Genomic DNA, 23,400 nt, shown 5'->3' with positions numbered 1-23,400 from the left:
GGAGAGCAAAATAATATTCCATCTATACATTCCAAATGGGGAAGAAAAAAATCCGTCAGAATGAGTATTAGAAGTGTGTTATAATGTATCCATCTCTATTAGCCAACAAGTAATTTTTCCACACCAGTGGGAGAAAATAATGAAATTTGGATGCTGTTGTGCTATCATGATAAGAATGATGAATCTCCTCTTGAAAAATCTTAGACTTCCATCTACTATGATGTAAAAAGCAGTAAAAAATGTAAGTCAGCAAGAAGACAGGGAAGGTAAAAATCAACCATAAAACCTAGTATTAAACATTTAGCATGTAATAATGTATTTTAGCAAAAAGAGCATAATCCATAGTTTGGCAAGAGTGAAGACCAAACTCTATGACCAGCAAAGGTTTGCGACTCCATTCTGTTGCCTGGGAGGTTGAGGCTTTACTGGTAGCATGCCTGCTAAAAAGACTGGCCACCACTGAGTTAGAGCAGGGTTGTGAAACTCACCCTGGGTCAGATCTGGACTCCATGGCAGTGTCCAGACATGCAGGGGAGTTTGCTTCTAGCAGCACAAATTGCCACAGCACCCAGCCCTGCATGTGCTCTTTGTTGTGGGATAAATTGTCCTGCAATGGCCAAACTGCATCCAGGGAGAGCTGGTGCTAGCCCCAGGACTTTTACCTGATGGCCTGGAGCAAGAGACACACAGGTTGGGCAGCACAAAGGCCTGGCTGGCAGCCAAAGCTTTGCTCTGGATGGCCTGGCCTCCATGTATGCTGGCACATGCTTATTCTGTTTAGGTTTTTTTGCTACTGGGAAATCCTGGGAGCAAACTTTGGCCCCACACTGCAAATTTGCACATTTTAATGTTTGCTACATGTGGTTTGTGGTGCTACAAAAAGGTTTGCAGCACCACAAACCACACACCTTTGCATTTCTGGATGCCCTGCCTGAATGTCCTGAAGGACCATGGTCTGCAAGGGCTGTAGCAGCTGGGACAGTTCCTGGAGTAGCAGCAATGGGTCCAATGGTGGTGTGAAAGTCAGAGAATGGCAGCAAGGGTAGGGGCAATGGTGAGGGGTCCAGTAATGGTCATGCAAAACCAGGGGCAATGGTGCGTGTTTGGCAGGCAGAGGAGAAGTCAGGGTTGTATTTGTACAGCACTTACTTGTTCCCCTACCACCAATCACCATGTTCATCGGGGGGCCTGAATGTTGTGGCAGGTCCCACCCCCTATCTGCTTTAAGTAGCCCAGTGGCAGCTTAGAAGGATTTATGGGAAGATGTGGCCCTTGGGTCATATCTTTGGCACCTCTGGCCAGGCCCGCATTTGCAGGGGCATGCGTTTGTAGAGGCACAAATAACAGCAACACACATTTGTGCTGCTGCTTTGTGCCCCATCACATGCCCCTGCATATGTGCTTCAGTGCATAGCAAATTGTCCTGGGTAAGGGTAGGAGAGGCTGGACCAGAACCTGTGCTGGCCCCAGCAGTATTAACTGGTGCCTTGGTGCAGCAGGTGTGCAGACCCAGCAGCATGGAGCTTGGCTGGCAGCCAGAGTGTTGCACTGGATGGCCAAGCCTCTGTTTGTTTGATGCATGCTACTGACTGGTGGTCTGTGCTGAGTTTTCCCCCCAGAGATATTTTTTTTGTACTGGGATTTCCTGGTAGCAAATTTTACCAGCACACTGCAAATTTGCAGCCCAGCACACATTTTCACATTCCCCACATGCAGTTTGTGGCACAACAAAGTCTTGTGCGGTGCCACAAACTGCATGCCCCTGCCAGTGGGGGCCTGCTCCCTGAGTTAAAAGGATGACTGAGACACACTTCTCGCGGGATAGTGTAAGATATGACAATGTAGCATGATCTATATCCAACAGGTAAATAAGAGACAGATGGCTTGGCTTAAACCCTGATTCACAAAAACACTGAAATCTGAAATCAATGGGACTTTGTTTGTGCTTAAGTGCTTTCCTTAGTCAGGGCTTTAAATTATTGCAGTCACATGGAAACTGGCCAGTGGAAAATTATCTATGATAACCTACAGAAAGTGAACTTAAAATAAGCACTTTTTATTCCTTCATGTAATCCAATGTTTCCAAAGAGAACTAGCAGAAGATCCTTAGATGCTCATTTTTCCAGTATCCTACCATCAAAGTGTTAACCTAAGACAAGTGCAAGGCATGAATTGTATTAGGATGAAAATATTACCTAATTTGTGACCAATTGGTATTAACAGTGATTTTTCATAATAATGAGAAACCTATTTGCTATTTCCAAAATTGTGCTGGAATGATTTGGTGCTCTCTGAAACAAATCCGTGATTTATTTTTGCTTGAGGCTAATTGAAGAAAATTATGAGTATGAGTTTTGTAATTTGTGAATATTGGCTTGTGTGGTCAATCAAGAAGAAAGAAAGCAGGGGTTTTATAAAACACAGACTATCTGTCTTTTTCTAAGAGAATTCTAAGACAATTAAGTATTCTACAATCTATGGTAAAATGACAAAAGTTTGGATACTTTAGCATATGAAAATGAATCTGATTTATAAATTAATCTTTGTTTAACAATTTTTTACATACATGATGCAGCTCAGTTTCATTTCTGCTTAATTCTTTTGCACAAGGCAATACCATTGGATCAAGGTATAATGGCATATAAAGGCTACATATGACTGTGTCTGCAACAGTAAATTCCTTTATCATTAGCAAAAAAAATCCTTTAAACACCCTTTTAGGATTTGGCCAAATAATTGCCAAGAAATATAATTTCTTTTTACAGTTCAGTATCAGAACTTATTTTCTAAAATTTTCAGAACTGAGGAAACCAAATCAAGCAGCTACGTGTAATCATGAAACAGTTTTAGTTAAACAAACAGAGATCCAGAAACCACTGAGTACTGTTCTGAACATATTTAAGCTTCTGTTGAAAGGCTTACAAACCTTTTGGATAGCTACTGAAAAATCCTATTTCACTTTATTTACTCAAATGACACTTACCTTGCTCTGCAAATGGTATATTTGGCTGTTATGCACAATTAGTAAACCTTTTCCATGTGCAGAGAGGATGCACAAGACTACACAGGAATAAAGAACATGTACAATAGGGTGTGCTGTGGCAGCGCAGGTCTGCAACTCTGTATCTGCATACCTGGGTGATTGCAAATCCCTAAATTGCATGTAATTCCTTGCGTCATTCTTGTTGATTTATAGTTTGATCCCACAAAATATTGAGCACCTTTAAGAACATTTCAGGGTATAGCTCTTCACTCATATTTAATAGTACTCAAGAAGCACTTTAAAGACATGAAACAATGACATTTTGTCAGTTTTCTAAAGAGAATTTCAGTGACTGTGGTTTGAAGTTTATGCTATTTTTTCTTCAGATAATACAGTATTTGAAAAATACATGTAATACAAACAATAATAAGCCACTTAAATGAAGGTGAATACATAAATAAGAGAAAAGAAAATTAAGAATGAAATCTGTTTCTCCAGTACCTGGGTACACTTAGCTGTATGACAGATATGAATCAACTCAATAAAGTATAAAGTATCAAGGAAGTGCAATTAAACTTGAAGTGAAAAGGGTATGTGCTCAGTTGGTATTTACAGTCAATTAGTTTTTTCAGTGACAGTACTATTCCTGAAAAACATTTGATTTTCTACTAAAACATTAATATGACAAAAGAAATATTTGGAAGGAGATCTGAAGGACTGACCTTCATTAGTCATTGATAACATACTTTTCTGTGCTTTCTCTAGTATCTAATAGGTAAGCACTCAGAGGGGGCTTCTCTTCCTGCTAAATTCTCTTCCTTTTGTTTCCTTATTTTCCCAGCTACAGCATCCCTAACCATTTGTTTACTCTCTTGCATGCTCTCTGACTCTTAGATTATATTTTTGGAAAGCTTTTTATTACATATTTTCCCGGGCAGATTCAGGAATTATTAAAAAAGGGAGCAGTGACTGATGCTGTGGGGTTGCCTCACTTCCCATGCCCGTCCTCGCCACTGGCCCAGGTGGGCAACCCACACCCTGAAAACAGCAGCAGGGGACTATTTAAAGTAGGCAAAACATATAAGAATCCCTCACGCTGGCAGTCACTGTGTTTACCTGCATTCTCAGTGACATCTTTCCTCCTATCTCATTCCTCCCTCTCCCTCTGGGAGTACAAAGGGGTCAGAGTAATCTACCTGAGGCTGCTGTCATGGTCACTTCTGCCTCACTCCAACTAGGGCTGCATGGAGTGGCTATATGGGAAGCCAGCCTGCCAGTGACAGTACTGGTGGTGGGTGGGTTTCCCATCCCTGTGCCTGCTCTTGGGCTTATGGGGAACACCTATAGGCACTGGGCACAGAGGGAGAAACCACCTGCTGCCACTGCTGTTGCTGTCCCTGGCTGAGCCCAGCTCCCCATGCAGCCTAGTTGGAGCAGGTCAGGAGTAGCTCTGGAGATCCACTCACCTCTGAGGCAGGAAGACACAGACAGGCAACAGTAGTAATGAGCAGGGATCCTGGTTGTCTATGATTCAAAAAAAATCTCCAATTGTCAGTTTAAAAAAAGTAAATCCAAATCCACATTTTTCCATGATTAAAATGAAACACCACTAATACTATATATGGTAGTATTAAATTTTAATTACAGAAAAAGAAAAAAAGTGATTTGGGGTTGCTTTTTTTTAACTGAAAATATGGAATTTTTTAAATCAGGAAATCAGGATCCCTGGTGGTGGGTGTTGTGGAAGAGGGGAATGGGAGAGAAGGGGACATGCTGCTGATCATGGAGGGGAGGCAGGGGTTTCTGAATGTGGGTGGGAGGCGGGGTGGAGGATTATTACCTGCTTTGGGGACTTAGGGAGTTTATACCCGTGCTCAGGAAGGTGGGGGAAATGCTTTTATTGGAGCGGCTCCAAGAGCCACTCTAAATCGCCCAGAGTCACACATGTGTCAGCATCCCTGCACTGGAAAATGGCAGTGGGGGCACTTTAATGAGCTCATTGAACAAGCTTTAGTTAAAACACCCTGGTCACCATTTTCCAGTGTAGGGATGCTGATACACATGATGCTGTAATTACCATGCTCCAGCAGACTCAATGAATCGAGTCTGCTCTGATGTGCTGTAATTTCAGCATGTCAGAGCAGACTCAATGTATGTATATAGGCACCCTTAAAGTCTCCAGTTGCTGGTTCTGCAGAATGGTCCACAAAGGGGTATAACTGAGTCACTGCACCTCCTCTGGTTCTGCCCCTGCACTGTTTCTGTAGTGTCAAGGGCACTGGATCTTTAATCCCTGTTGCAGTTCAAAGGCAACTCTGTCATATAATGTATAATAAGAATTCTGAAATTGTCTACCTTTCTTTAAAATGTTTGGAAACCTGGAATCCATCTGTGATTGCAGGAACAAAGTGAGGTTTGTGTGGCTTCAATAGAAGTAAATGTCTCACTGGTAATTACCTGGAAATATGCAGATAATCAAAATACAGAATACTAATTAATTTCCCATTTTTCATTGAAAACTTGTAAATTGCAGGTTTTGCACATGCTTGTATTTTGTTTTTTTAATGTGTTGTTTTCAAGTTTCTATTTCTGCTTATAGAAGAGCTCTTAACTACTACAACAAAGTCTCTTTGTAGACTACTCTAGAACAAGATCATAAAGATAAGTAATATTTTTGTTAGTGTTGTTGGTTGATGGTTGTTACCATCTGTATTTATAATCATATATCATATGATTATAATTTTGTAAGTATATGTAAGTGAGATTTGTTACATGATAATAGCTAAGTATATTAAATGAACTTGCTTACCATATGATACTGCTAGTTCTTTTAGTAAAGTAGCCTGATTCTGAAAGTAGCAACTACCAGATGTTTTAGACAAAGGTGAAAAAATCACTATAGTGATTATAGAATAATTTTTCATGAGGGAACTTGCCAGATTTAGTGGTTAACAAGAGGATCTGGGGTTTAAGATTCTCAAGTGTAGCTTCTGGAGTTGGCAGCTAGGCCACTAAGTTTTTATATTATGCCACCATGGTGACCAAATCATGTTTAATTGCACAGATTTATTAGACAGCATAGTTTGCCAGTATGGTCACTGCCTCTTTAGATCTTTTCCACTTGAGAAGTAATAAAGTATGCACTTTTCCTTGACAGACAGTTCAGAGCAGTGTACTTCTTTCCAGAAAGCATTGCAAAACCCTGATAAGTCTGTCATTTTCTCATGTGTAACTTACTGAACTGGAATATTTCAACCAGAGGATTGTTTAATGGGAAGAGGCCAATATTTCCCATGTACCATACTATACTGTATTAGTAAAGAGTTAATCAGGCAGCATGCTAAAGATTTAGCACATTACAGACATATCAGATCTGCCTTTTTAGGATATATCATCACTGCCTTATTAAAGTTTTGTCTTTTCCCCTGAACAGTCTTTTATTGACTTAGACAATCTTTTGTACTTCCCCAGCATGAAATTATAATAAAAGGCTGAATCTTACAGATGTCTAAAATGTCCTTGACATGAAAAGAGAAAATGGCTTAGGCTATATTTCAAAAGTGAATATATATCACTCATCACAGAAAAATGAATTTACTTTGTATTCATTAGACAGTCTTTGAAATAATCTTCAATTAAATGGACAATAGATTTCAAGCTCCTACAAAGATAAACCGTTAACCTTACATGGATTTTTTGTTGTTGCTTTTAGACTGTATGTCAAGCTGCTGTTTAGATATTACCCCTCCAAATAACTGCTGTTGGCAAGAGATGGGGAAACAAACACATGACCCCGGACCTCTGAAGCACCATCACTGAATTTTATACTTATTGGCAGTTTCAGTGATAAGGCCAAACTTAATGTCCATGTAGTCTAGAATTGCCTCCATAGTAGCAATAATTCTTGCTTGCATCAATTTATACCGTATGTTTATTGGCAAAATGCATATTTGAAGCAGATAGAATGGGTATACTGAACATTTTGCTTGTTTCCAAAAAACATTTTGCTTGTTTCTTGCCATTTGAGGGAGATTATCTCAATCCCTTTTTACTCATATCCATGTTGATTACCATTATACTCCTACATTATCTGTTACAGATTGGGGCATGATTGTGCTAGACACTGTGTAAACTCACAAGAATATTGTTTCTGTCCCAAAGATTGAGCAGGGAAAAGAGGCCAGGGATGTATGAGAGGTGCAGAAAAATCCCCAATGAGACAATCTTGTGTACATTTATACGTTCTTGTATAAATAGTACAAATTTCAGAATGAAAGAAAATGTTAAGCAGTCACCTCCTGGAGAGAGAATCATCTGTCTGCAGACAGGAAAACAGCTAGACTGGATCCAAAATTTTCACATTTTTGAAAAGTTGAAGTCAAGGCAAATAATAAAAACCTGAGCTGAATCACATGCTATCTATGTCCTGGAAAACATAATACAGAAGTTTCAGAACAAGAGAAGGTTACTGAATGCCACCTTTATGCTATCCATATTCAGAGTCCTTTATGGGATGAGATAACCATCAGTGTGATTCAGAGCATCATTGATGTCTGCCTATGAACTGTACTGTAACCTATAACTAACAGGAAGACTGAGTAAGGTTTCCCAAGTGCCTTCACCAACAGTTCCTCAAATAAAGATATTGGGGAAGAAAGGAAGGTTAGATCGGTAAGGAAGCCCAGGAATGTTAGATCAGTCTAAAAATATCTGACCTCATCTAAGCTAACGTACTTCCGATGTAGTCTAACTTAGAACAGGTCCAGTGAGACTGATCTAACTGAACTTCTGTACAGCTCCCAGTGCAGCCCTGGGGGCTGGGAAAGGCCTATAGCTGGTCCCAGCCCTGTGGCTGTGCTTTTCCTGCCACCTACCCCCCCCATAGCACAAGGTTATTTTTAGCTCCTTGGCCCCTCCCTCCACCCCCAGATGGACAATTGACCACTGCAGACCAGCCAGCCCCATCCCAAGCCCACCAACTCCCTTGATCCCACAAGTTGCTTCTGGTGTCAGTTTTACTGCAGTTTGCTGGTTCTGGGAACTGATGGAAATCAGTTGGGTGAGGGGAGGGGTAGGTGCGATGGGGAATGTTTTGATTGCCAGGGGGTTTGTTTGTCTATGGGTAGGGATGGTTGTGGTGCTAAAAATAGCCTTTGGTCATGGTGGGGGAGGAAGAGAGTCTCCCCATCCCACTAAACCCCACTGTGGAACTGCCACCTCCTGCATTTCCACTAAACTGCTCCTGTGGAGACACCGGTCCATCTGATCTTTTTTTCCATTCCCCTACCCCAGCTTACTTCAGTCAGGCTCCCAGGAATGGTGAATGTTTGTAAACCAGACCCAAGGGTAGTTTTCAGGATTGGGGACTGTTTGGTGGTATTGGGTGGTGGTGGTGAGGGGGAGACAGCAAGGATCACGGAAATTTGGCAGGATCAGAGAGCCTCTCTGGTGCCACCAACCTCTCTAATCATCTCCAAACTCCCCTTCAGACCCTGTTCATCACCCCCATTACCCCAAGACTCCCACAGACCTCCACCTGCCCCACCTATGCCCCCAAATCCCTGTGCAAATCCTGCTTGCCCACCTGATCCTCCCAAGCCCTTGCAAAACCCTACTTCCCTCCCCTGATTCTGCCAAACCTTTCCAGACTCCGCCAACACCCCTGAAGATCCTGTTTCTTCCCAAGCCCCCTGTGGACACTGCTAGCTATCTTTAACTGATTTTTATAATATAGCTAATAATAAGATCAAGGGACTGGTTTTGCATCTCTTCTTCAAGTTAATTAACTATGTACCTTGTCTCTTGAGTTATACTGGTGTCAGCAGGTCTGAAGTGTCCTGTAGCTCTTCCTGACAGCTGTTGCCTGCTTCCTTGTGCTTGCCTACCATGCCTTAGTATAAAAATACATAAAGGGGAATCTGAGTATTGAAAAAAAAGGAAAACAGAGCTCTGTCAATGGGGAGTGTTTCCTCTTCAGAGGGCTCCACCTGGCCTACACCCTGCCCTCACTGCACCTGCTGGGCTAATACTGTGGTCTTTGCAGTATGGCTGAGTTTCTTGACTGGTAGTTCATCCAGATACCAACACTTATTAACCCCCACCCCCAGTCAGGAATTCATTGGGGTTCAATTAATCCTGCTTCACACCCCTTTTTATTGGTGTGCATACCCTGTGAGTTCTACACCAGTCATTGGGGTCCTCACATGCTCAGTGGAGGGGTTTTCCATCTTAATCAATTACTTCCTCATGCAGGGCTCATGGATTCCACATTCAATACTGTCAGGCTTAGCAAAACTGTCTGTCTTCCTTGGTGGTACCTTTCAGTTGGTCTGTTGGCTCCATCATCTGGATCTTCCTGAGGAGTTTCTCAGCCACTCCCCACACCATGCAGCTTGCCCATATCCCAGTCTCCACACCAGAGGTTGCAAAGCCAGCTTTTCTATGCTGGTTGTTTCTTACTGGCTCCTGCTCCAATTGCCCAAGACTCACCCCAACCAGGACACAAATTCATTGTCCTCTTGGGCTCTTCCTCTGCGCCTCCACACAGAACTGCATCACTCTGCACCAGGAGGCTATGAATTCACCTCTCTGGGTGTAGAGTGCCTTGGCCATCTTGCTTTTAGACCTGCTCTGCTTCTCAGGGGCCAGTCATGCCTGGCTCCCCAGAGTCACTGGCAGCTGGGGCTTGCTGGCACTTCTGGGTTTATTCCCAGATAGACTTGTTAGCAGCAGCAGGAGCCCAGTGCAACTCCCAAGTAAGTCAAGTGGTGACCATGGTTGCACTCAGAGTCCCACTAGTAACAGGGACTGGGGAAAATCTCCATGTTACAACTGGGTCATTATGTGGCTAAAGCATATGGCTGACACTCTTGACTTCATCTGCCAAACTACTGACAAATGGAAAGTGTAGTGGGCTCATTTATGCCACATTTAGTACAGATAAATAGACCCTTGCTGGGCAAGGTAATAGTCAAATGCTGAAATATCATTGGCTTCAATTTTATTTATTTTTGTTTATTTGACTCAATATGTAGGAGAAACTGCACATCATAACAAAAACAATTACAAAATTAGAGTTCTTCAGCATAACCATTCAGTTCTTCAATAATCTACCCTTGCTATTATTACATTCTTCAAAAGAGATACAGAATTAATCTTGAGACCTGAACTTTGTTCTCTTAGAGAAAACAACCTCACTAGCAATAAACTTCCTTATTTCAGAAATGCTTGCTAAATATAATGTTATATATAAAAAAACTGTAAAGCATTACCAGCTGTATCAATGTCAGATCAATATACCCATTTATCAGCAGCATATTTTACATTTAATCATTTCTGTTTATTTTTGTATTCATATCTTTGCTTTTATATGAATAAACACCATGAAAAGAAAAACAGAAATTAATCTCCCTTCCCACTGAATAATATCAGCCTTTTAATTTATGGGTTTTTCCTTCACAGGCAGCATTACCATCCCCCTTTTGGCTTCTCAAATATTGCATTTATCCAAGATCTTATACTGAAAAATACAGCTGCCCCCTCCATGATGAAGTTTTAATTTACCAGTGTGGCAATTTGAGTAATTTGTCTACAAGTTTTGGATTCTATTTGATATTTGGGTTTCTGTAGATAGTTAGCTGTCAGGTTTCAAACTCCATTCTGATTATAAGGCTGGTATTTGCTGTTTGTCTGTTTTGGATTAAAATGCCTTAATTTTGGCACATGACTAACAACTGTAGATCCTTGACTGTAGTATTACCACTGAAATGAAATCATCTTTGACAGTAAGATAGCTCCTACTGAAGAGATCTAGTATGTCCCATGTGAGGAGTGGTCTCCTTGGTAACAGTGTCTCATCATGAAGATGACCAAGGTTTAAGCTGAAAGCTGAAAGATTTAAGCTAAAATTAAAAAAAAGCAGGAAAATACCCACATGTCCATATTAGTAATTTCAAGTAGCTGAAGGTTAAACCAGGTTGGGGGAAAATACTGTCTGCCTGAATGCCAACAGATCTACTCATTCCTGAGATTCCAAAGGGAAAGGTGAGGTAGAAAAAGAGATACAGAATTTAGGAAGTTTGTTGTTTTTTCTATGGGTTCTGTAATCCTTTGTGCTTTATCCTTCAAGTTAAATCAGTTGTTCAGAACAAAGCCTAACTGCATCTATATATTTGTTTGCTTACAACCATCATGTTTTCCTGAAGAGTTAAACTATGAACCAGTAGGCTTATAACTGTGAGATCCTAGGACAGACTGTGCCATGGGCAAACCTAGGATATTGAAAAGCAGGGTGCAGGTGGTGTGGTGCTTCATTACATAGAGTACAACACATATTTTCCCCAGTTAAAAATAAACTAGAAGCTTTACTAATACCCTGGGAACAACTATAACTTCATTAGAAGACGTTAAAAACAATCTGCAGCACTGTGAAATAGGAACTTCATGACCAGGAGCAGTGAACAGACAGCAGAATTACAGAACAAAGATCAGCTTGATTTGTGGAATATGAAGACTATTAAAATAGAAGAGAGGGTTATTAACACATGTAGAATACAGAATTTAGAAGGGATCAGGTAGATTATAATGAGCTGTGAAGTCAGCTGACGCCCTCAGCACTGCCTGACTAGAAATACTGCTGCCACTACCAGGCAGTTTGTTTTAAACTTTGGATGTAGCAAGAATCAAAGGGGGATACAATTACCGCAGTGAACATCTACCCCTGGATTGTGCCTAGGATGGTGGTGGTAGGATAAGGAGTCAGGATTAGACCTTAAGGACCTTGGAGGAAGTAGAAGCAGGACGGGGCAACGGGGGAGGCCTCATTCTTCCTGAGAAAGTAGGGCAATCGGCTAATCACCTCAGTTAGCTGTACATGAATGCATGTAACTGGGGAAACAAGCAGGAATAATTGCAAGTCCTCACATAGTTAAGGAACGATATCATGCTTGGAATAAAAGAGACTTGGTGGGATAGCTCACATGACTGAAGTACTGTCATGGATCGGTACAAATTGTTCAGGAAGGACAGGCAGGAGGGAAGAGGAGGAGGAGTTATGCTGTATGTACAAGAGCTGTATGATTGCTCAGAGCTCCAGTATGAGACTGGAGATAGGCTCATTGAAAGTATCTGGGTTATGTTTAGAGTGGGGAGTAATGAGGTTAATGTGGTGGGTGTGTGCTCTATAGACCACCAGGCAAGGAAGATGAGGTAGATGAGGCTTTCTTCAGACAACTAGCAGAAGTATCTAGATCACAGGCCCTGACATCTGCTTGGAAGGCAAAACAGCAGTGCACTCCAGGAAGTTTTTGGAGAGCACTGGAGACAACTTACTGGTGCAAGTGTTGGGGAGGCCAACTAGGGGTCATGCTCTTCTTGACCTACTGCTCACAAAAAGGGAATAATTAGTGGGGAATGTAGAACTGGATGGCAAGTTGGGCAGCACTGACTATGAGATGAGTGAGTTCAGGATCCTGACAAAAGAAAGAAAGGAGAGCAGAGTTAGGAACCTGTACATCAGAAAAGAAGACTTTGACTCTCTCAGGGAACTAATGGGCAAGATCCCTTGGGAGGCCAGTCTGAGTAGGAAAGGAGTCCAGGAGAGCTGGCTGTATTTTAAAGAAACCCACTGAGGAACAAACAATCCCGATGCGCAGACAGACTAGCAAATATGGCAACTGGCCAGCTTGACTTAGCAGACAACTATTCATTGAGCATCAACACAAAAGGGAACCTTCAAGAAGTGGAAGCTTGGACAAAAAACTTGGGAGGAGTATAAGAATACTGGTCAGGCATACAGGGATGAAATCAGGAAGGCCAAAATGCAATTGGAGTTACTGCTAGCAAAGAAAATGAAGGGTAAGAAGAAGGGTTTCTACAAGTATGTCAGCAGCAAGTGGATGGCCAGGGAAAGTATGGGTCTCTTACTGAATGGGGGAGGCAACCTTGTGACAGAAAATGAGGAAAAGTCTGAAGTACTCAATGCCTTTTTTACATCAGTCTTCACAGGAAAGGGCAGCTCCCAGACTACTGCACCAAGCAGCACAGTTTGGGGAGGAGGTTAGCAGCCCTCAGTGGTGAGGGATGCTGACAGAACAGGTTAGGGATTATTCTGAAAAGCTGGACATGTACAAGTCCATGGGGCTGGACATGATGCACCCAAGGTTGCTGAGGGAGTCGGCCAATGTGATTGCAGAGCCACTGGCCATTATCTTTGAAAACTCATGGCAACTGGGGAGGTTTCAGATGATTTGAAAAGGGCAAATATACTGCCCATCTTTCAGAAAGGAAAGAAGGAGAATCCAGGGAATTACAGACCAGTCAGCCTCACCTTAGTCCCCAGAAAAATCATGGAGCCAGTTCTCAAATAATCCATTTCTAAGCACTTGGAAAAGAAGGTAATTAGGAACAGTCAGCATGGATTCACCAAGGGCAAGTCATGCCTGACCAACCCAGTTGCCTTCTATGATGAGATAACTAGCTTTGTGGATGCAGGGAAAGTAGTGGACATAATAGAGCTTGACTTTAGCAAGGCTTTACTGTCTCCCACAGCATTCTTGCAAACAAGCTGAGGAAGTAGGGGTTGGATGAATGGACTGTAAGGTGGATAGAAAACTGACTGAATTATCAGACTCAATGTCTAGCTGGCAGCCAGTATCAGGTGGAGTGCCCAAGAGGTCAGTCTTGGGATTGGTTTTGTTCAATATTTTCATTAATGATCTGGATGATGGGATGTATTGCACCCTCAGCAAGTTAATAGATGACACCAACATGGGGGGTGTAGTAGATATGCTGGAGGGTAGGGCTAGGATTCCAAGTGACCTAGACATAGTGGAGGATTGGGCCAAAAAAATCACATGAGGATCAACAAGGACAAGTGCAAAGTCCTGCACTTTGGACTGAATAATCTCATGCAGTGCCACAGCCTCCAGACTGACTAGTTAAACAGCAGTTCTGCAGAAAAGGACCTGTGGGTTACAGTGGACAATAAGCTGGCTTTGAGTCAACAGTGTGCCCTTGTTGCCGAGAAAGCTAACAGCATACTGAGCTGCATTAGTAGAAGCATTGCCACCAGATTGAGGTATGTAATTATTTCCCTCTATTCTGCATTGGTGGGACTGTGTCTGGAGTACTGTGTCCAGTTTTGGGCCCACCACTATAGCAAGGATGTGGACAAGTTGGACAGAGTCCAATGGAGAGCAACAAAAATGGTTTGGGGGCTGGGGCACATGAGTTCTGAGGAGAGGCTAAGGGAACTGGGTTCATCTAGTTTGCATAACAGAAGACTGAGAGGGGATTTCATAGCAGCCTTCAACTACCTGAAGGGTGTTTCCAAAGAGGATGAAGCTAGACTGTTCTCAGTGGTGACAGATGACAGAACACGGAGTAATGGCCTTAAGTTTCAGTGAGACGTTTAGGTTGGATATTAGGAAAAACCTTCTCACTAGGGGGGTAGTCAAACACTGAAACAGGTTACCTAGAGAGGTGGTGCAGTCTTCATCCTTGCAGGTTTTTAAGGCCTGGCTTGACAAAGCCCCGGCTGGAATGATCTAGTTGAAGGATGGTCCTGCTTTAAGCAGGGACCTGCTGGGAGGAGATGACCTCCTGAGGTTCCTTCCAACCCTAATTTCCTATGCTTCTATGCCAAACAGTTGGGCTGTGATTTTCAGACTGCACGAAAAGAAACAAGGCAGAGTCTTAATCCTAGGAATGTGATGATAGGCCTTAGGCCTGAAGATCAATTTCTAGATTTGCTTTTGATTCCAGAAGAGATATAAAATACCTGAAGATTTAGAGACTCAGTCTCCTGTCAGTGAACTGGTGAATGGCCAACAAGGTATCCTAGTCCTAGTGCTTTCTCAATTATGTACAGGATATTTGATGTGATATTATTTTTTAAAAGGCCTTTTTAAGTTTAGCGGGTTTTTTAGTCATGTTGGTCTAAGGATATAGGAAGGCAAGTTTCTTTGAGTAGATGTGATATCTTTTATTAGACCAACTGAAAAGATGGAAAAAAATTCTTGGCAAGCTTTGGGGTGCAGTCACCCTTCTTCAGGCATGGGGTGTCTTTGATGTTCTGAGACTCTAAAAAATGGAAGAAGCTGTAAGTATGGCAGGATGTAAGTGAAAACATAAATAGGTAGAATTAGAAAGACAAAGGTGAAGCAGAGAGATGAAGCAGAGGGTGGAAGAGGGAAAAAAAGCCTGGAAAAAGACTGGCAGGAGACAGTGCAGTGATAGAGTACAGGATAGAAAAGTGGCTGTTAAGTGTCTGCTGGAGTATATGGTTTAGCCACCAACAGACATGAAGATAAATGGATTCAACTCTTTATATTGCAGTTAATTTTTTGGAGAAGAGTTGCCTTAGCTGAAGATTTTTTCTTGACTTTAGTGTCAGACATCCTATGTATTCCTCTGTCTCCTCATTTTTTCTTTTGCAAATTATCATTAATTCCAAATCAAATAGACTTTATTATTTTGGAAGGATTTTCACATTCTAAATACACCCTTAATTTCTCAATTTCATATGTTCTGGTATTCTTGACATTATGGATTTACTCACATTTTCATGGTTTCAGGTGCTTAAGGACAGAGGCATGTGAATGATTTATTATGAGGAAAGCTAAGGCAATAGATAACATGCACGTGAAAAGGCAAAAGACTGTGGCATCTGACTAAAGTGATTACAAAACTTAGATGACCACTGCATTTTTTTTCTTACTTTTGATTGTTTTCTTGACTGGCTATGAGTGCCTCTAACTCAGTTTTCAATTATTGAAACATGACTCAGCTATTCATCAAATGTAGGACCTAGAGCAGCTAGCACTGAGTGAACACCATGTGTTTTTTTCTATATTGATTACTTACCATAATGTTAAGCCAGAAGCATTATGCTTACAATCACTTTTGGGAAGCAGGCATTTCAAGCACTTAGTTGTGTACTGAATTCTTCACTTTCTTTCACATTGTATAAACAACTGCACTTGTGCATGTTGTGAGTACCAGTCCTTTTGTATAGTTGTGAATGAAAGCACCTGGTGCGCACCATGAAGATTAAATCTTTCTTTCTTTCAAGATGGCCACCAACAGGTGATGCCCTTCTGAGCTCCTCCAGCTTAGGTCCCTTCTGTGCATTCCCCCCCCTACTCCCTGCCCCCCTCCCCATTCCTCTTCCCACCCTGCTAAACCTTGCCTCTCCCAAGTCTGTGCTTGGGAACCCCCTCTCTGCCCCTTTCCCTCATTTTCTGAGCTTTTTACCCTGGGCTCTGGCATCCTTGTTTGCCTCTGCCACTCCCCCACCCCTGCCTGTGCTCCCCCCTCCAGAGCCTCCTCCTTGCCTTCAGCCCCTGCAGGGTTGTTCTGCCCCCCCTCCAGGTTGATTTTGGGGCTGTTTCAGCCCCCTCCCAGTCCCCAGCTTCAGTCTGAAGCTTTTTTTTCCCTATAGCAGCCTCTGTGGGAGAGTGAACCCTCTCCTGCCCAGGATGGCTGCCAGCAGCCAGGGCACTTGGCATGGGGATGTCTCTGCAGACCTTTCCCTCAGTCATGGACTATGGGTGTATGACCCTCAGGGTGGAGGCCCATGCCAGAGCTCTGGTGGACCTGCTGGAACACTGGAGCATCCAGTACTCCTCCCAGGTAAACTCAGTGCCTGTCATATACTTGAGCTCTCCCAGCCTGGTGAGGGAGGTGTGTTGGCGGGACTGGAGATCTCAGGCATCCACTACTTGGTTATGCCACTGGAGACCCTGGCAGTGCAGGTGGTGGCCTCCAATGTCCCCCCACACCTGCCAGACTGGGACCTCACCAAAGTGCTCAAGCACTATGGTCTCCTCACCAGCCCCTGATGCAAGCTGACCATGGGAAGTAGGGACCCCAGGCTCAGGTACATCCTGTCCTTCCAGAGGCAGGCATTCATGCTCCTCATGGGTGGCATCCAGAGGAGTGGATGCAGACTGTGCTGGAGGTTGCAGATCTTGTTAATGCCTGGTGGGTCCTCCATGCTGATGTGTGTCAATATACCTGGGCAAAGATGAGTGCCAGTTGGATTGCCATGGCCCACCTCGACCACCTCTACATTGCCTGGCTCCATCTGCTGTTACTGTGTAGCAGCTGCATCATCCCATCAGGCCTCTCAGACCACACCCTGGTCTGTTGTAAACTGAGCCTGCCTGGCAAAGCATGCATATGGGCCCCTTACTGGTTTCTCAATATCAGCCTGCTACAGGACACCCACTTCAGGGACTGCTTCACCCACCTCTGGAGGAGGTGTGAGGCTGGGCGGGCAGACTACTCCTGGCACCTGTGGTGGGACATGGGGAATATCCAGATTTGGGCATTCTGCCAGCAGTATTCCTAGATGGCGGCAAGTGAGATCCGTTGCTGCACCCAGGAGCTGGAGGAGGACATGGCAGAGCTTGAGGCAGCCCTGCTCTGCACAGGCAATGATATGGCACTCCTTGAGAGCCTCTGGTCCCACAAGAAATTCCTGTGGGAGCTGGCAGAGGGCACGGCCTGTGGTGCGAATGTACATGCCTGCTGCCAGGAGCTGGCAGAGGCTGATGCCCCTACTGGCTTCTTGTTCAGCCTGGAGAGGCAGTGGGCTGTGGCAAAGACATTGGACCATCTCAAGACCCCGGAGGGATGGTTGCTTACATACCCAGGCAAAATGTGGGGCCTTGCCATCACCTTCTATTAGGACTTGTTTGCAGCTGACCTCATTTGCCCGGAGTTGCATAAGGACCTGCAGCGCTGCCATGCTCCACAGGTCAAGGTCCTGGAGTGCAAAATCTCCCTAGGGGAGATCTCCACAGGGCTCGAGGCTGCTGTGGGGGGGCTTGCCTTGGGCAGGACCCCGGGCCTGTGGAATTTTACAAAGCCTTCTGGCTCCTCCTTGGGCCCAGCCTCCTCTGTGTCTTCCATGAGAGCCTTGCTGACAGGACCCTGATGACTGAGGAAAGGTGGGGTGTGGTGCTCTACATTAAGGAGGAATACACATCCTCATCAAGTAGCACAGGGTTAGAGGAGGGGCACACTGAAGTGCTCTGAGTTAGAATACAAGGCAGTCAAGGGAAAAGAGACTTAACAGTCTACTACAAATGACCCAACCAAAGGGAAAAGCTAGACCAGGAATTCTTAAGTGAGCTCACAGTGGTAGTTAGGTCAAAGGACGTGGTCATCATGGGTGACCTGAACTTTCCAGACATCTGCTGAGAAGAGCAGTCAGCCAGGTCTGACCACTCACGTAGGTTCCTAGCCAAAATGCTGGACCTCCGTCGAACCCAGGAGGTGCACAGCCCCACCAGGGGAGATGTCTTGTTGGACCTGGTGCTGGCCACAGGAGATGACCTGGCGAGGGGGCTGCGGGTGCTCAAGTGATCATTGCCTGCTGGAATTAACAATCCAGCGTAAAGGTGGCAAAGGCCTGCAGCAAGGCAGAAGCCCTGGATTTCAGGAGGGCAGACTTCAATGAGCTAAGGAGAATAGTTGGGGAGGCACTGAGGTCCCAGAGGGGAGGGAAGGGGAGTCAGGTGTTGAAGAGAAGTGGTTGCTTCTTAAGGAGATGACCCTCCAAGACCAAATGGAGGTAATCCCAACATGGATCAAAGGGAGCAAGAGGGCACAAAAGCACCCATGGCTTACCAAAAGAATCTGGAAATGTCTCCTAGCTAGAAGAGAGGCATACACCCAATGGAAGGAAGGGGCCATCACCAGGGAGGACTGTACTGCAGTTGCTCGGGGATGCAAGGGGGCGGTCAGGAAGGCCAAGGTGGAGATGGAAGTGGGACTGGCTACCCGGATCAAGGACAACAAGAAGTCATTTTTTAAATACATAGGGGGCAAAAAGGAGGTTCTGGGTAACATGGGGCCCCGTAAGACAAGCTAGGGAACCTGGTCATCACACCAGATGACAAAGCTAACCTATTTAATAACTTCTTTGCCTCCATTTTCCTGAGCAGGGACCAGATCAGTCCCCCCACCAGGCCCCACTCAGGACCCAGGGGGGTGCACCTAGGCCAAGTGTCAGAGAGGATCTAGTCAGGGAACTTCTGGAGGGACTGGTTGTATTTAAATCAGCTGGTCCAGATGATTTCCATCCCAGAATGCTGAGGGAATTAGCTGAGGTCATTGCGGGAATCCTGGCATGGCTTTATGAGCACTCGTGGTGCTCCAGTGTGGTGCCAGAGGACTGGAAGAGGGCCAACATGGTTCCCATCTTCAAAAAAGGGAGGACCCGAGAAATGATAGGCCAGTTAGTCTTACCTCGATCCTGGGTAAGTTTTTTGAGAGAATAATCCAAGTACGTGTCCATGAGGGGCCAGCGGGGGAGGTTATGTTTGGGGGCAACCAACATGGGTTCGTTAGAGGCAGGTCCTGTCATACGCTGGTAGCCTTCTATGACCAGGTCACCAAATCCTTAGATGCAGGAGTAGCCATGGACATAGTCTTTCTGGACTTTAGGAAGGCGTTCGACACTGTCTCTCACCCCATTCTCATTAAACAACTGGGGGACTGTGGTGTAGACACCTACACAACCAAATGGGTCACTAATTGGCTAGAAGGCCGCAACCAGAGAGTGCTGGTGGATGGGTCATTTTCGACCTGGGGGGATGTGGGCAGTGGGGTTCTGCAGGGCTTGGTCCTCAGGCCTGCACTGTTCAACATCTTCATCAGTCACTTGGACGAGGGGGTAAAAAGCACCCTGCTCAAATTCACAGATGACACTAAGATGTGGGGAGAAGTGGGTATGCTAGAAGGGAGGAATAGGCTGCAATCAGACCTAGACAGAGAAATGAACATGAGCCGGCAGCGTGGGGATGCAGTTAGGAAGGCCAACCGCACCTTGTCATGCATCCACAGATGCATCTCGAGCAGGTTCAAGGAGGTGATATTCCCCCTTTATGCGGCACTGGTCAGGCTATAGCTGGAGTACCGCATCCAGTTCTGGGTGCCGCTCTTCAAGAGGGATGTGGACAACATGAAGAGGATCCAGAAGAGGGCCACTTGCATGATCAGGGGGCAGCAGGGAAGACCCTATGAGGAGAGGCTCAACCTGTTCAGCCTCAAAAAGAGAAAGCTGAGGGGTGATCTAGTGGCCTGTTACAAGCTAGTCAGAGGGGACCAGCAAGCATTGGGGGAGTCCCTGTTCCCCCGAGCACCAGCAGGAGTGACTAGAAATAACTGTCACAAACTTGCAGAGGGTAGATTCAGGTTAGACTACAGGAGGCGCTACTTCACTGTCAGGGCAGCTAGGATCTGGAACCAACTTCCAAGTGAAATCGTGCTGGCTCCTACCTTGGGGGTCTTTAAGATAAGGCTAGACAAACACCTTGCTGGGGTCATTTGAACCCAGTACTCTTTCCTGCCGTGGCAGGGGGTTGGACGTGATGATCTGCTCAGGTCCCTTCTGACCCTACAAACTATGAAACTATGAACTGCCACTGGGCAGTGCTCACCTTGCTGCCCAAGAAGTGGGACCTCGGCTGACTAAAGAACTGGTGTCCCATCTCCCTTCTGTGCACCAACTATAAGATCCTGGCAAATGCACTGGGAACCGTCCCCACACCATCATGGCCTCTGTCATCAGGTCTGAGCAAAGCTACTGTGTGCCGGGCAGGGCCATCCAGGACAACCTGTTTCTGCTGTGTGACCTGCTCATGGCTGCGGAGCATTTTGGCCTGGACGTCGGTTTGGTCTTTCTGACCAGGAGAAGGCCTTTGATCGCATTGACCACCAGTACCTGCTCGGCACCCACGAGGCTTTTGGCTTTGGGCCTCTTTTCATCACAGCACTCCGGGTCCTGTACCGCAATACCTGGTTGTGGATGATGACCTGGGTAGCAGGCCTGGCACCTTATTGGCTCTTCCTGTGCTTCCTGACGGTGGCACCAGGATCTGCTTCAATGTGCTCCCCCAGAAGGCCATGTATCTGTGGGTGATTCAAGTTTGCCATGCCCACATCCTTGCCATTTAGCTTGAAATGGTGTGGCAGAGGCACATATCAGTACTGGTGCTCACATCAGCCTGCCTCATGTGGTGCACGCTTTATAAACCCCCAATCTCCAAAAAGACCAGTGAACTCCAGTGGTGGTTGCTACATGGGATGCTGGCCACCGGTACTCTCGTCCACCACATAGACCCTGCTGCATTAGCAACCTGCCCCTTGTGTCCAGGGTGGGTGGAGAAGGTTCTTCATCTTGCCTTCCTAAGATGTTCCCGGCTGTTGCTGCTATTTGCTGCCCTCAGCGCCTTGCTTGTGGAACTAGACGTGGCCTTCTCAGAGGCCACTTACTTGTTCTCCCACCCCTACTGGGAAGCCAATGAGAGTGTCATCTGACTGGCCAACTTCTTACTTAGGCAGGCTAAGATGGCTACCCTCAAGAGCTGCAGGAACCATCTCACCTGCAACACCCTGTGGCTCTTCCAGTTTTTGGTATGGGCACACCTGTCACCGGAGTTTGAGCATGTGGTTCTTTAACAGATGGTGCCCTTGGCATTTGGGGCCATTTAGGGGGTGTTCTGTAGTGTTGAGGGTGGCCTTTAAGTCCTCGCATTGTGTTACTGCTAGCCCCTTCCTGGGGTACTGGCAGGCGTCTCAGCAGGCTAATGTTGTACTGGATACTTTTAGTTTTAGACTGTGAGGGCGGGTCTTGCTGGCCAAAGCCCCAGGCTCTCTCTGTTGTATCAGGGCCCTTACAAGGAACTGTATTTTATTTTTATTTGCTCGATTGTTACCCACCCCTTTTCCCTTAATAAACCTTTACAAGAAGTCAAAAAAGCCTGTCTGTCTTTTTTTCTGTCTTTCTTTCTTATGGCACCAGCATGCTGTGCTGGACCCCCTCCGGACTTACTTGAGAATCTCCAGAGACTTCTGATGGATTTTTTCTAGGATGAGTGCCAATGGCTCTCTCAACCTATTCTTTACCTATGGCTGAGGGGGTATCATCAGTAGATTTTCTTCAATTTCTGTTATCTTCAATAGGTTTTGCACCTTATTTTAAAAAAAATGTTTACTATGTTTTACCTAATAGAACACAGTATTTTTAGGTTTCACATCTACAAAGATGGTGCAAAGTGATGAAATGCCTGGGCTACTACAACTTGACCAAGAGCTCTGTATTTGGGAGCTGGAATAATTCACATGCCTGTGAGTTAGGCATGAATAGAGGCCTATAACACACAGCATAATACACTGATGAGAGTATTTCTGCAGTATTTTGGTTTCAGGTTTTATTATTTTTAGTTTATTATTATTATTTAGTTTAGTTTATTATTTTAGTATATTTAGTTTCTTTTTAGTGTTTTTTTCTGAAATTAAGAGATTCGTTTAAAAAACTCCTTAGTATCTTTAGTAAAAATGAGAGAACCACACCTAAACAAAATTCTTTAATTGTTCTTTTGCATGATTTTTGTAATAGTTTCCACACAGTTTCATTACACAAACTTTAGTCATGTTAATTCACTTCACAGAAGTTAACACATTCTTTTAGAACTAGGAAATCTGAAAAACCCACATCCCTAGTGGTACCTAGAAGTACTTTATAATCGGAAGAAATACTGGATTATGTGACTGAGCCAGTGGCCAAGTGCTAACTTTGAACTTAAGCATCATTTATCCACCTTTGTCAGTTTTATCCCACTTTAATTAGTTGATGAAAAAAATCACTCAGAACTGGTTGGATGCCGATGCATATTTTATACATATTGACAAACTGGCTGCTAGATAGCTTCTTTTTGTTTTTCTGTAATTATTCTTTTCTACTTCACAGGATAACAGGCCCAAGAGATACGTTTTTTACAATTGTAAATGCAGCCATGCTATATGCTGTTTCCCAAATAAGGACTTTATGCTAGCTGAACAATAGTTATTGCATTTTAGTTACCACTTTAATTTGAACAATTGAGTATGCATAATAGTATGTCTTTATTATATGGTATTTCTGCATTTATTCTGATCCAGCATGCAAAAAAGTCAAAGATGAAATTCCAGGTGACTGCCAGATGTTGTTTTGTTAATATACTTGTATTTCTAATAGGTAAATGAGTACAAAGGACATGCAAAATGGATAATTCTTAGGGTGATATCTTTTATTAGACCAACTATGTAGCTGGAATAAAACTAGACAAGCTTTCAAATGTAAGACATTCTTCCTCCAGGATCTGAATGTCTTACATTTGAAAGCTTGTCTAATTTTATCACAGCTACACAGTTGGTATATTATGCAGTTAACTGGTTAAATGTACAGTTACTTTGAGATCAGCTACACGTGCCAAGTACTTATCACCAGGGATCCTGGTTTTCTATGATAAAAAGATCCCCAGCTTTCAGGTTAAAAAAAGTTATCCAAAATCTACATTTTTCCATGATCAGAATGAAACACCATTGTGTTTGTGTGTGTGTGTGTGTGTGTGTGTGTATGTATA

The 23,400-nt window shown here is 44.2% G+C and overlaps 1 pseudogene; it reads left to right on the top strand.

The window, feature by feature from the left end:
- Positions 1-14,368: 14,368 nt before the first annotated feature.
- On the top strand, positions 14,369-22,830 carry LOC149874932 (uncharacterized; annotated as a pseudogene).
- Positions 22,831-23,400: the final 570 nt, after the last annotated feature.

Source organism: Crocodylus siamensis, chromosome 1 (assembly GCF_052110815.1).
Source record: "Crocodylus siamensis isolate JL-2025a chromosome 1, ASM5211081v1, whole genome shotgun sequence".
Taxonomy (NCBI): Eukaryota; Metazoa; Chordata; order Crocodylia; family Crocodylidae; genus Crocodylus; species Crocodylus siamensis.
The sequence above is the reverse complement of the archived record's forward strand: the minus strand, read 5'-3'. Positions and strand labels throughout refer to the sequence as shown.